Below are 13,057 nucleotides of genomic sequence, written 5' to 3'. Positions count from 1 at the left end.
TGATTTCCGAATCCTCTCGTTAGGGGAGGTGTGCAAAGCCCTTCTGTGACAGGTATGTGATTTGCGTTGTGATTTCCGAATCCTCTCGTATGGGGTGGTGTGCGAAGCCCTGTTGTGACAGGTATGTGATTTCCGAATCCTCTCGGAGGTGGAGAGGTGTGCGTTGTCATTTTGTTTGCGAGCTCCTCTGCAATGGCCATATATCTTTAGTTTGTTGCTAGTATTATTCCTTTCTTAGGTAAATATTGTGAAGTGTGGTGTCTTTCTGGGTCTTGAGAAAGGATGTGGTAAGTAATGCCCTGGATATTGGCAGAAATAACAGAATTATCAGGTCCTTACATGTTCCCAGCCCGGTTGAGGGTGGAGGCTGAAGTGAGGGTTTGGTTCTTCGACGTACCAGAGGTGGCTTTGGGCTGGTTGGAAAGCCGCCCCCGACAGTACAAGAGAGGCAAGACCGTGATGGAAGCGGCGGCCCACAGGAAGAGGAATGATGGTGGCCGCAGGCCATCTTGGACTTCTTGAAAGCGTCAGGTAGTGGGTTCAACCCACATGTTCTGTTTTGATTTTGGTCCCAGGACTACGGTTGGACATGGACACCGAGCGGGGTGGTTACTCAAGGGGGTGGGGGGGTCACGGGGTCCTGACCTCCTCCTTTTTCTACTTTTAGGTAGTCAGTAGTTTAGTTCATGGGCGACAGGCACACTGCCAGTTGGGGTAGGGCACAAGCCATGAGCAGGTGTGCAGGGTGAGGGGGTGGAGCTTGGGAGACTTTTTGAGCTCTATGTTCAAGGAGTTATTTGTGTTTTGTTTGATTTTGTTAGCGTCAGGTGACAAAGATGTTAATATACTCTTTCCATACCAACACAATGTCGAAAGCTAGAAGAGGATTGGAGATAAGTGTGCTTAGCTGGAATGTAAACGGCTTGGGGCATAAGATTAAGAGAGGGATGATCAGCCAATTTATTCGAAGGCACTTCCCAGATATTGCGCTGCTACAGGAGACACATTTAGTAGGGAACCATTGTATGGCCTTGCATAAAGGAGGCTATAAATTGGTGGCACATGCGGGGTTCACTTCAGAGTCAAGGGAAGTCGATATCTTGGTTAAAAATTCCTTTCCCCTGACTGTCCAGGCTACCTGGGTTGACAAGCGTGGCAGGTACATCGGAATATCAGGACGGTGGGAGCGGAGGACGGTCACTTTTGTTTCCATTTATGTTCCACTAGGTCTGCAATCTGACACATTCCGGAATTTGGGCTCTGTTTTCTTGACTCTGCCCTTGGGCCTCTTAGTGATGGGAGGTGACTTTGATGCAGTAATAGACGGTGAGGTTGATCGGCAGCCCGATCGGTCGCTGCGGCCGGCACAGTGGTGGCTCCCTGACTTCCTTGAGACGACGGGGCTAGTGGATGGTTGGAGGATGCGCAATCCGAGCGAGATGCATTACACACACATCTCCGCTGCACATCGTAGCCTGTCAAGGGTAGATTACGTGCAAGGTGCCAGCAGCTCAGGCTTACACTGTCCGGGACGGCGGCACCTCGGGAGAGGTATCTCGGACTATGCGCCAGTTTGGCTCCGGTTGTAGATAGATTATTTTAATGTAGGCAGAGTTGCCCCCATTAGCGCTTGGCATCTGGAGGACCCCGCCACTAAGAAGGAATTGAATAAGGTCACAGATGGGTATTTTCAGGAAAACAAGGAAACCGTGGACTCTGCTCAGACTCTGTGGGAGGGATATAATACGGTGGTCCGGGAGGAGGCTTTATCCTTGATACTCAAGAAGAAGAAGAAACGGATGGCAGATTTGGAAAGGGCAGAAGAAGAAGTGTTGAGACTGGAAAGGGAGGTAGTTCGGGCAGCCACGCTGGAGGGATTGCTCCAATTAAAGCTGAGGCAGGATGAGTTCAGAGGCCTCGCAAGGCACAGGGCCAAGGCGCAGAATGAGGAGATACTGAGTAGAGTGTATGAACACGGAGATAGGGCGGGGAAGTTGATAGCTTGGCTTGAAAAGAGTGAGTGGGCATCACGGCTGGTACCGAAGCTACTGAGGGAGGATGCCTGTAAAATCACAGACCCACAGGCGGTGGCAGACAGTTTCGCGGAGTACTATAGTGAGATATATACCTCTGCGGGGAGATATACCGAGCTGAGAATAGTGCAATGATCAGAGACATCCAATTGCCCGAGCTCTTGGATGAAAATCGGAAATATCTTGACTCGCCGCTAACGGACGACGAAGTGGCACAGGCCATAAGGGGGGTACAGTCAGGGAAGGCCACAGGCCTGAACGGCATTCCCATAGAACTGTATAAGTTGAGCGCCAACCGTCTTGCTCCTTTCATCCGCTCTATGTATGAGGAGAGCAGGAAGAGGGCACAGCTTCCGTACGATCAATATTGTAGTCATCCATAAGGTGGGCAAACCCAGCACTAGTTGTTCATCTTATAGGCCCATCTCTCTACTGAATGCCGAGCCTAGGGTTTTGGCGAAGCTATTGGCGACAAGGCTGGTCAAAGTTATCACCTCCCTGATACATGCGGATCAGTCCGGTTTTATGCCACGACGAAATACAGCCCTCAACTTGCGCCATCTGCATGGAGTGCTGGGCAGGTCCCCCACGATTCAGGAGCCGGCGGTATTGGTGTCCTTGGACGCAACTATGGCTTTTGATAGGGTTGAATGGAATTATTTATTTGCGGTATTGGGTAAGATGGGTTTTGGTCCTGAGTTTATTACCTGGGTGCATCTCCTATACGCGGCCCCCCTGGCCAGAGTTGTCGTGAACGTTCGGAAATCCCGACTTTCCCCTCAGCAGGGGTACGAGGCAGGGTTGTCCCCTGCCCCCCTCCTTTTCACTCTGGCCCTGGAGCTCCTTGCGGCTTGGGTTAGGTGGGACCGGTCGATTCGTGGCCAGCACTGGACGTTGGACTGGGAGGACATAATCTCATTATATGCAGATGATATCTTGCTTTATTTTACTAATCTGAGGGGATCACTGATATGTTTCCTAGATTTGCTTGCAATTTTTGGGAGATACTTGGGTTTCGCCATTAAGTGGTCAAAATCAGTTATTTTTATACTCAGGGTGTACCCGCCGGTAGTTCCACATAATTGCCCGATTCGGATTGAACCGGTGGGGTTTAAATACCTCAGCATTGACCCGAAATTATGATTTACCAACAATCTGGGGCCCCCACTGACGCGGCTCAGGGGAGATGTGGTGCTCTGGAAGGCGCTGCCGCACTCCCTTCTGGGTAGAGTGGTGCTTTTTAAAATGTTGGCCCTTCCCCGGTTTTTGTACGCACTTCAAAATAAGATGGACCCGGTTCCAGCCTCCTACTATAAAGACATAGAGTCCCTGTAGAGGCAGCTTCTGTGGGACGGCAAGCCCCGTATCGCGTTCACTAAACTCACTCTTCCTTGGTACGACGGAGGGATAGGACTACCGGACCTACGGAAATACTATTGGGACTCGCAGTTAGCAGCGGTAAATCACGTTATCTACGGTCCCCCTGGAGACCCGGGATACGCTTTGGACTGATGGCAGGTGCCAGGGGGCGACTTTACGAGAGCGCTCTATGCCAAGCCTTGTCACTTCCCCCTAACGGGACCCATGTCACAGGCTGTTCAGGTGTGGCATGCAGACAACAGATATCTGAAATGGGGGAGGAGGGTTACACTAGCCACCCCGTTGTGGAGCTCGGAGTAACTGGGCAGTCTATGGAAGTCTAAAGGCTTTGATAAATGGGACCTCATTGGAATCACACAGATTAAAGACGTTTGGGGAGGGGGCACGGGTAATACATTTCAGTCTCTTCAGCACCAATATCACCTACATGACCAGGAACACTACCGCTACCTTCAGATTAGATATGCACTACTTGCACACATTCCCAAAGATGCAATGCTCCCCGACGCCTCCCCCCTTGAAGACCGGGTATTGTACGGTCACCTCCCTGAGAGGACCATCTCTTTAATATACAGGAAGCTCATAAACAACATGGAGGACCCGCTAGCACTTATTAAAGCACGCTCGAATGAGGATGGGCTGGAATTTGATGACGAGGACTGGTGGGAGTCGGTTTCCTCTCCACGGGTGGTGGCAATACAGATGCAGCTCAGGTTGGTGCAATTAAAGATTTTGCACAGGTCATATGTTACGGGGCCGGGTCCCATCTGGATGGGTCGTTCGGAGGGAGTGGAGTGCAGGAGGGGATGTGGGGAACTTGGAACGTTTATGCATATCTTTGGGCACTGTGCAGCGGTGCAGACATATTGGGAGAAGATCCACGATAAGATGAGGGAGGTCCTGGGAGTAGAGAGAAGGCCAGAGGCCAGCAGGTGTGTCCTGAATGTTTGGGAACCCACAGATCTGAATACGTACAGAAAGCAGTGGGTGACGCTGGCATGCATGGTAGCGAAGCGTAATATTGCACAGTTGTGGGCAGCAAGCCAGGCACCCCGGGTAGAAAAATGGGAAGAGGGTTTGAATTGGTGCATGTTTAGGGAGCGGTCAGTATATGCGGCTAGGGGGTGTCCCGCAAAGTGGGGGAAAGTTTGGGAGAATTGGAATCACTACCGTCGAGATATCTGTGTACCTCCGATACGCCAAGACGAGGTAGAAGTCCCCTTGATCCATTATCACTATTCTGTATACATTTTTTTGATTTTATTGAAAGTAATGATGAAACCTGATGTTTATTTATTGTTGATATCTCAATAAAAAGATTTTTGTTTTAAATGTTGCAACATGTGCTCGCGTGAAGTGGAAAGCCCTTCAATATCTGGTCATCTTTCAGTTGCTTATTTGTGTTAGATTGGTAAACTGGTATGAATGAGGTGTAATAATTGCAGAAACAGTATTTAATTAAGTAATTGTATTAAAAAATGTGTGACATTATGTTGCATAATTTGCCTTTTCTTGCTGCATAATTTAGTCAACCCCTCTGCATAATTTGGTGCTCTCCTGCTGCATTATTCCAGTGCTCTTGGGTATATCATACCTTCTAACAAGTGCAGGAATTACCGCAGACTTTTTACAGAGAACATAGTATGCTAGTCCTGTTATATGTTAAGTCAGGATTGAGGATATGCACACTAATGAGGGAGTTCCTCGTTCAGGCCATATGGCTTCATGGGAGGGTCAGTCAAGGAAGAGGGTAGAGAGCAGTGGGAAGCCTATCAGTGAAGAGGGCGAACAAAAAAATTACCAGATTGGGAAGGATAAGTGTAAAACCCAATCAGTCTGATGATTTTGTGGTAGCAGTGAATACTGATGTATAAAATACTGTAGCAAATTGTGTCATGTTTTAAGACATTTTTAAAGGGGGGAATGTGTTGAGTTATGGGCATGTCAGTAGATGGTGTGCGGTAAGACTCTGGAATGTTATTAAGTCATAGAACGCAGTGAGCTCAGGGTTGGAATGTATGGGCATGTATGGGTTTGCTGGGAAAGACAGTTGCGGAGAGAGTTGATGTACAGCTCTACTGGTGTCAGGGGTTTGAGCCTAAAGAATTAAACTTGCAAAGCAGAACAACCTGTTGTGTGTTCATTGGGACTTAAGAATAGCGAGGGAATGCATTGTGTGTCATTTTAGACAAAGCAATGGTCACGTTTAATCACCATTACATCCCATGGAAATTCCTCAAATGCCTCAGGAAAGCATAGGGATGGACATCTTTGGTCCGGTACAGGATGTGTATGGTGTATCCAACCTCATTCTGGAGGTTGTGGACCATTTTTCAAACTGGCCTGAGGTAAATGTTGTACATAAAGTAGATTATTGGGCAATCATGAGTTTTCCTGAAAGAAGTATTTTGCGGTGAATCATCTGCCCAAGGTGATGGTCAGTGACAATGGGGGACAGTTTATTTTCGATGGCATATTTATGGAGAATACTGGTACAGTTCACAGAACTACAGCAATTTATCATCCCGAGCGGAACAGAAACTTTGAGCACTTTAACAGAGGAATAATTAAGTTATCTAATAGCAACTAAATGAATTGGGAAAATTAATTGTTGAAAACAGTGGACTTCTACAGATTGACTCGGTGTTAAGTGACTAAACATAGCCCACTTGAGTTGATGAGAGGGACATCTCTACACACTAATAATAACATGGGGTAGTTAGCCAACACAAAAATAGTTAAGTAGTCACCCGGAAAGGTGAGTAGTCATGTGGAATCGGGCCAGATGAAGTATAAGCAAAGAAACAACACCTTGCATGGAGTAAAGAAAGTGAACCTCGAGGTATAGGATCTTGTGAAAGTGAAGAAGAGAGAAAGAAGGTATTCTGAACCTTTGAAGGAAGTCAGAGTTCTTTGTAACTCAGCACTACTTAGTGATGGAAAGGTTCTCCAGAAACAAGGAAGCATGATTGGATTGAAGATATGCGCAATAATGAGGGATTTCTTCGTCCAAGCACACAGCCCCACAGAACAGTCATTCAATGAAGAGTGTGGATTGCAGGGGGAACACTCTTTGTGAAGAGGGCAAACAAAAGCCCTAGAAAGGTCTGTGCTCAACACTAACTCGGTGTGCGCATCACCATGGAAGAGCAGAAGTGTGGTGGTGTGGTGTGCGTGCCATGGAAGCCAAGCACAATATAACATCAGATGCGACGGAGACACACACGATGTGAAAAATAGCCACCTGTAATTAATAGGTGTGTGTGTCACTGTCAACAATCCTCCATGAGGTAACACGTGTCACTGCTGTTAGAAAAAGTCCATTAACACAATCCCTCAAATAATTGGTCGCAGGCAGAAGGGTTCCGTGAAGACCATGTTTATTTGTAAAAAGGGGCCATCTAGTCCAGGGGCCAGTCGTGAATGAATACTATTACAACCACCAAGATAATCCCCTCGCCCGGCCACATTAAAAAAAGAACATAAAAGATGTCGCATGAGAAAGCTACGAGCCCGGCAACCAGTGCCATGCTCGTGTCTCCGTCATGATACACAGAGAGACAGAACGAGCAAGAAGGCTTGCAAGGGGCACCCAACAGACCTTCCCCCCTTAAAAAAATATATATATATATATATAGTAATAAGTTATGTGAAAAGTGTCAACTCATAACATATGCTTGGCATTTCACAGGAAGACGGCGGGATCTTACACATCTGGAAACAAGATCAGAGTTACAGCCCGAACGGGTGTCCAGACTCACAGGATTATCTAGTTCCCTGATGTTCAAGCAAATATTACTTACAGAATCTTCCTACCAACACATTCCCCTTTATACAATGAAATGAGATTTAAATTCCATACACTACCACCTTCCACTCTAACACCATTTCTGTAAACTTCAACAAATTCTTTAGGTGATGAACAAATAGGATATCCCCGGTCGATCCCACCTTTCCTTTTGATACATACAGAGTCACCAATAGTAATGGTCTGTTTACTGACAAAACCCCATTTCTTCTTCATTTCTTGTCTCATTTTATCTTTATACATCTCAACTCTGTGTCGAATCTTTTCGTAATCCACATCAGAGAAGTCACTGCTCTTACTTAGATTCTTCTTCAACCACCAAGTAACCAACTTTGTACTGGGTTTACTCCCTCTCAAAAGCTCAAAAGGACTAACCAAAGTCACAGAATTAGGTGAGGTTTTATATGCTATCAATATGGATTGCAAAGCATTGCGCCAGTTAAAGCCACCCTTCACAGACAATTGAATGGCCTCTTTTACAACACGATTAAATCTTTCAACTTGACCATTGACTTCTGGATGGAATACTGCAATTCTTCTATGTGTGATATCACATTTCTCAAAGAAAAGTTCAATTTCCTTACTAATGAATTGGGGTCTATTCTCAGTCAAAACCTCTGGGGGAATCCCCTCCCTACAAACAATGTCATCCAGAAACTCTATAACTTTTTCTGAGGTAACATCCTTCACCATTTTTACCTCAGGCCACTTGGAATAGTAGTCAATTAAGACAATACCGAAAGCCACTTGTTTAGGTAATGCTACAAATGGTCCAATGATATCTAAATCTAGTTTGCGCCAAGGAGCTACGGGGAACTCCCCTGGATTGCGTTCAGGAAGTAAGGCTAAATCTGACTTATCACTAGGCACGCACTTCGCACACATGTTCAACCAATGTTTCAATACCCGGCCACCAAAAGGACTTTCTGACACGCCTCCTCGTAAATGAAATGCCTACATGACCTTCGTGGGCTATTCTCACAGTAATGTTCCTCAACTCGTAAGGAGGAACAAATTTATCACCTCTTACGATAATGTCATTCTCAATAGCAAGCTCATCCTTCACCTTGAAATAGCTTATCATGTCACCAGAGAGCTTTCTCTCTTGGGCCAACCTTGTAAAATAAATTCTTTTACTTTTCCTAATTCTATATCATTCTTCATTTCGTGTAGCCAAACATCCTCTTGTATGCTATTTTGGTCACCACACGCCAAATTGACATTGTGAAAGGTAAATGTAACTTCACAATCCTCTTTCACGATTTCCCCCAAAACAGCGATGGGGGGGGGGAGAAACCTGGACATGCAATCCGCATGTACATTTACTTTGCCTTGCACATATTCTAATTGGTATCTAAAACTTTGCAGCCTAGATGCCAACCTTGCTAGTCTAGCACCTGGTGCCATCATGTATACCAGAGGTTTATGGTCAGTTTCAATGGTGTACCAAGTACCCCATAGAAAAGGTAGGAAATGTTCAGCGCCCAAACGCAGGCTAAACGTTTCTTCTCTATAACAGAATGTGCTTCTCTGCATCACTCAAGGCACTGGATGCATGTGCCAGAATCCATTCTTTCCCATTGTCCCTTTGGGTTCACACATTACCCAAAACCGAATTACTGGCGTCGACCATAACAATGCATTTGTTACAGCTAACAAAAGGTTTTAAACAGTGTGCATTATTCACCACAAAACTTTTTAAGTTATTGAATGCTGTTGACATTTCTTCAGTCCATACAACCTTTGCATTTTTTTAAGTAAACACCTAAAGAGATCTAGTTTGGATACATAATTTGGAATACTTTTGGCATATAACTCAGTAAGGCCAAGGAATGCCATAAAGTGTTCCTTGGAAGTGGGAATGATAGCATTGGCAATATTTTCAAAATGGTTATGTTTGGGTTTAATACACATTCCACTGATGGAGTGTTCTAGATATTATACTTCATTGGTTTTAAATGTACATTTGTCTAAGAGGAGGGTAAGGCCTTTGTTTGATAGTGCTTAAAATACTTTTTTTAAGTTTTGATCATGTTTTTCAGCATTTTTACCATACACAAGTATATTGTCTTGAAAAGCTATTGCACCAGACAATCCTTCAAGAGTCTCTTTAATTAACCTCTGAAAGACTTTGCAGCACTAGCAAGACCAAAAGGCATGCGACAATACTTAAAAAGCCCCTCAGGAGATATGAATGCAGTAAGATTTTTGGATTCCTCATCCATAACTTCCAGTTGGTAATCATTGGCTAAGTCGATGCAAGAAAATACTTGTGCACCAGCTAAGGTGGACACCATCTCATGTACATTAGGTAAGGGTTGGGCGTCCACCCAACTGGCATTGTTTAAACTGCGTAAATCAACACACAACCTAAGTTCTCCTGGAGATTTAACCAAAATCACCACCAGAGAAACCATGGTGATAACTCAATAGGTTCTATGATATATTTGTATCACATAAATCTCTTAGCATGTCCTTGAGTTTGCCTGTATAAGAAAGAGGGACATTTCTTACTTTGTTGCGAACAGGAACAGCATCATCACGCAATTTAATACTATGATTAAATCCTTCGTACTATCCCAATTTTCCACCAAAAAAATAAGAAATTGTGTCTTTAACTCAGAAATAAACTTGGAGTTGCTACACTCAGGTACTTTTGAAGGTCCTACAACGTAGACAGGAGGATTGGCTCTGGGATCAAGTTTAATTCCCATTTGCTCTTGGTGTGGCCATCGTAAATGAGACTGTCCTGACTTTGCAACATACACTTTGCCAAACGTGTGACGTCCCAAAAATTCTAAGTTGGCCCAGAAGTACCCAACTAAGTCAATTTTGTGCCCAGTATAACCTCCTGGTGCAAATTCAGGAACAAACAATTTCTTGTTAGGCCACTTATTATTTACAATATCTTGTGAAATAATTGTGTACCATACACGAGTCTAGTAAGAATTGCAAACTTACTCCGTCTATGGCGACTTTACAGGAGGGAAATTTGCTAATACCTTCATTTTCACACATATTAATAACAGTATTGATGTCATGTTCATGAGTATCAAAATTACTATCACAATCATCAAAACATTGTATCATGTTAACCTTCATGAGCAAAGACCTACATACTCTACTGAAATGACCTTTCTTACCACATTTTGAACATGTTCTATCAATAGCAGGACTAGACTTTGAATTAGCTAAGTGCTCGCTGCTACCACATCTATAACAAAGTAACATATTCCTTTCACTTTCCATCTTCATCCCTTTATATTTCCCTTCAAATTTTGGGACAATCTCAACCTTTTGCGTATGACTCTTCTTTGACTTATAAGCATCTTTAGAAATGCTGAATACTTCATTTTTCTTATTAGTTCTTATTTCCTCAACAAATTTCTCTGAAAGTTCAATAGATCTGGCTATGTCAATGGCAGATTTTTAAAGACATATCAGATATAGTCTACAATCTTTCCTGTACTTTTTTGTTATTTGTCCTCATTAAAATCTGGTCTCTAAGTACCTGTTGGTAAGAAATATGTTCAAAATCACATGTTATGGCAAGAGACCTTGGAGCTGAAACAAAGTCTTCAATAGACTCCTCAAGCTGTTGTTTCCTAGAATAGAAAATAAACCTCTCCATGACAACATTTTTCTTTTTCCCATACCTCTGGTTGAGTTGCATCGAAGCATAATCATAGACATTAATGTTGGCAGGATTAACTAAAGGAGGTAGGTTTTTAAATTCTTTTAAACCAATTCCCCCTAAACAATGCTTCAAAAGTGCTATTTTTTTGTTCAGGCTCACATTCCTCTCCTTCAAGCACCTCAACATAGGCTAAATAAATGGTTCCCATGCCTCCCAATCCATTAGGGGCTCACCAGGAGTTGCTAGAAAGGAAGGAGGTGGAACAATACCAGACATCGTTATAAATGTTAAGGAAGGTAAACAGTAATAAATGCAGTTACTGTAGATAAAAGAGAAATAGATACAATTGCTTTAGTTGCAAAATAATGATGGTAGGAAGTGAGGACACGGTGTCTACACGTAGATGTCCAAAAATTGTAGTAATGTTACCGCAACCATTAAATGTTTGTTGAGAGTGTGCATATCACTGAAAACAATGTATGCACAATGGCAGCTGGCTCCGTGACTAAATTCTCCTGGAGACGCGATTTGTAGAAAACAAGATGGCTGCAGTGGAGTCACAGTGCGTGACCCAGCGTCATGACGTTAACTGGAGACACGTTGCGGAATGCGTCAAACAAAGTTGAATCTCCTCTGCACTCCGATAGACATGCGCTTGTGGCAGATGATGGAGCGCATAGCAAGAACATCATGGCAGCGCACTCAATGTTCGCCACTTGCCAGTAAGGAATGGCGGTTGTAATTTCCACTAATGCTGACTCCAGTAGGCATCGGCTGCGCACTCTGAAATGCAGCACAGGATGCAGAGTGCTTGGCAAACACCCGTTGGTGGTGTGAAAACAGACATTGTAATAGTTGCGGGAAAGCAAAGTAGCTACAAGCGTAATTCCTCAAAATATCCATGGAAAGGCAAAAGTAAAATAACAAGAATAAATTAGAAAGATATCCACAGTATGGTAAACTGGCTTTGGAGAACGATTGACCCAAACAGTGATGCGTCGCTTCCCTCACTTGGTCAGAATGTTGAATGAACAAGAAACACGCAAAGAAACCGGTAATCCATAAAATGTAGCGCAGCTTTATGCCCACTCATCGCCAGTGTTAGAAAAAGTCTATTAACACAATCCATTAAATAATTGGTCGCAGGCAGAAGGGTTCCATGAAGACCAGGTTTATTCGTAAAATGGGACCATCCAGTCCAGAGGCCAGTCGTGAATGAATACCGTTACAACCACCAAGATAATCCCCTCACCCGGACACATTCAAAATATAACATAAAAGATGTCTCACGAAGAAGACACAAGCCCGGCAACCACTGGCACGCTCGTGTCCACCTCATGATAGACAGAATGAGCTAGAATGATCATGTGCACTGTTGTGATTTGTTACATGATGATGTAAATTAGAATGGAATATAGAACATGGAATGTAGTAGGTTATTCTTGACGCTGCTCAGTCTGCAGTTGTTCCTGGAGCTGGCAGCACCCTTTTCCTGTACTACTTCACTTACTGGAATAAAAGATATATTTATACTTGTTCCGTCTGAGACCTCACTACAGATTTGGCGACGAGGGACACCATTTCTTTTAAGACATAAAGAAATCTCTATTTCTTCCAATTTTCACCATTTTACGAAATTTAAAAAAAACAGAAATTTGGATTTTATTTCAACCACGATCTCATCTGGAAACGTATATGGTGAGATCTCTTCTTTTATCTACTTGTACATAACTTTTGGCTTATCCTATGCCACTCCTATCTCTGTGCATTATTTAAAACTTCACCCGTGCCTTCAAACTGTACCTGAACTGTCTTGTTTAAAAGACGTGGCATCTGCTCTCCGTTCGGAAGACGCAGCATCAATGAAGACAGCGTGACGCACTGAGCTTCTCCTTCGCATCATCTACGAGGAGTAGCGTCCTGTCTCAATGCATTATGGGTACCTCGTACATGACCCACATAAGGTCACGTTACGTTCGGCCATTTTGAATCTAAAAATTGAATTTTCGATCGGCACAGAAATAGATAAAGTGATCGTCCTTTAGGAAGTTGTTTCTTTCCTACAAGAAGATCGAGTCAACGGGCGAACAATTATTTCTACATGAACAAGTATTTAACACATTTCAAAGTATTATAAGTGAAATTTACGATATTTTTTTTAACTTTAAGGGTGCTGCCTTCAAAAAAAGATTTCAAGGA

The 13,057-nt window shown here is 43.8% G+C and overlaps 1 protein-coding gene across 1 annotated transcript in view; it reads right to left on the bottom strand.

Annotated features, from left to right (window-relative positions):
- Positions 1-13,057, bottom strand: part of CFAP90 (cilia and flagella associated protein 90) — a 194,782-nt gene that overhangs the window by 169,546 nt on the left and 12,179 nt on the right. The window lies entirely within an intron of this gene.

Source organism: Lissotriton helveticus, chromosome 4_1, assembly GCF_964261635.1.
Source record: "Lissotriton helveticus chromosome 4_1, aLisHel1.1, whole genome shotgun sequence".
Lineage (NCBI taxonomy): Eukaryota > Metazoa > Chordata > Amphibia > Caudata > Salamandridae > Lissotriton > Lissotriton helveticus.
The sequence above is the reverse complement of the archived record's forward strand: the minus strand, read 5'-3'. Positions and strand labels throughout refer to the sequence as shown.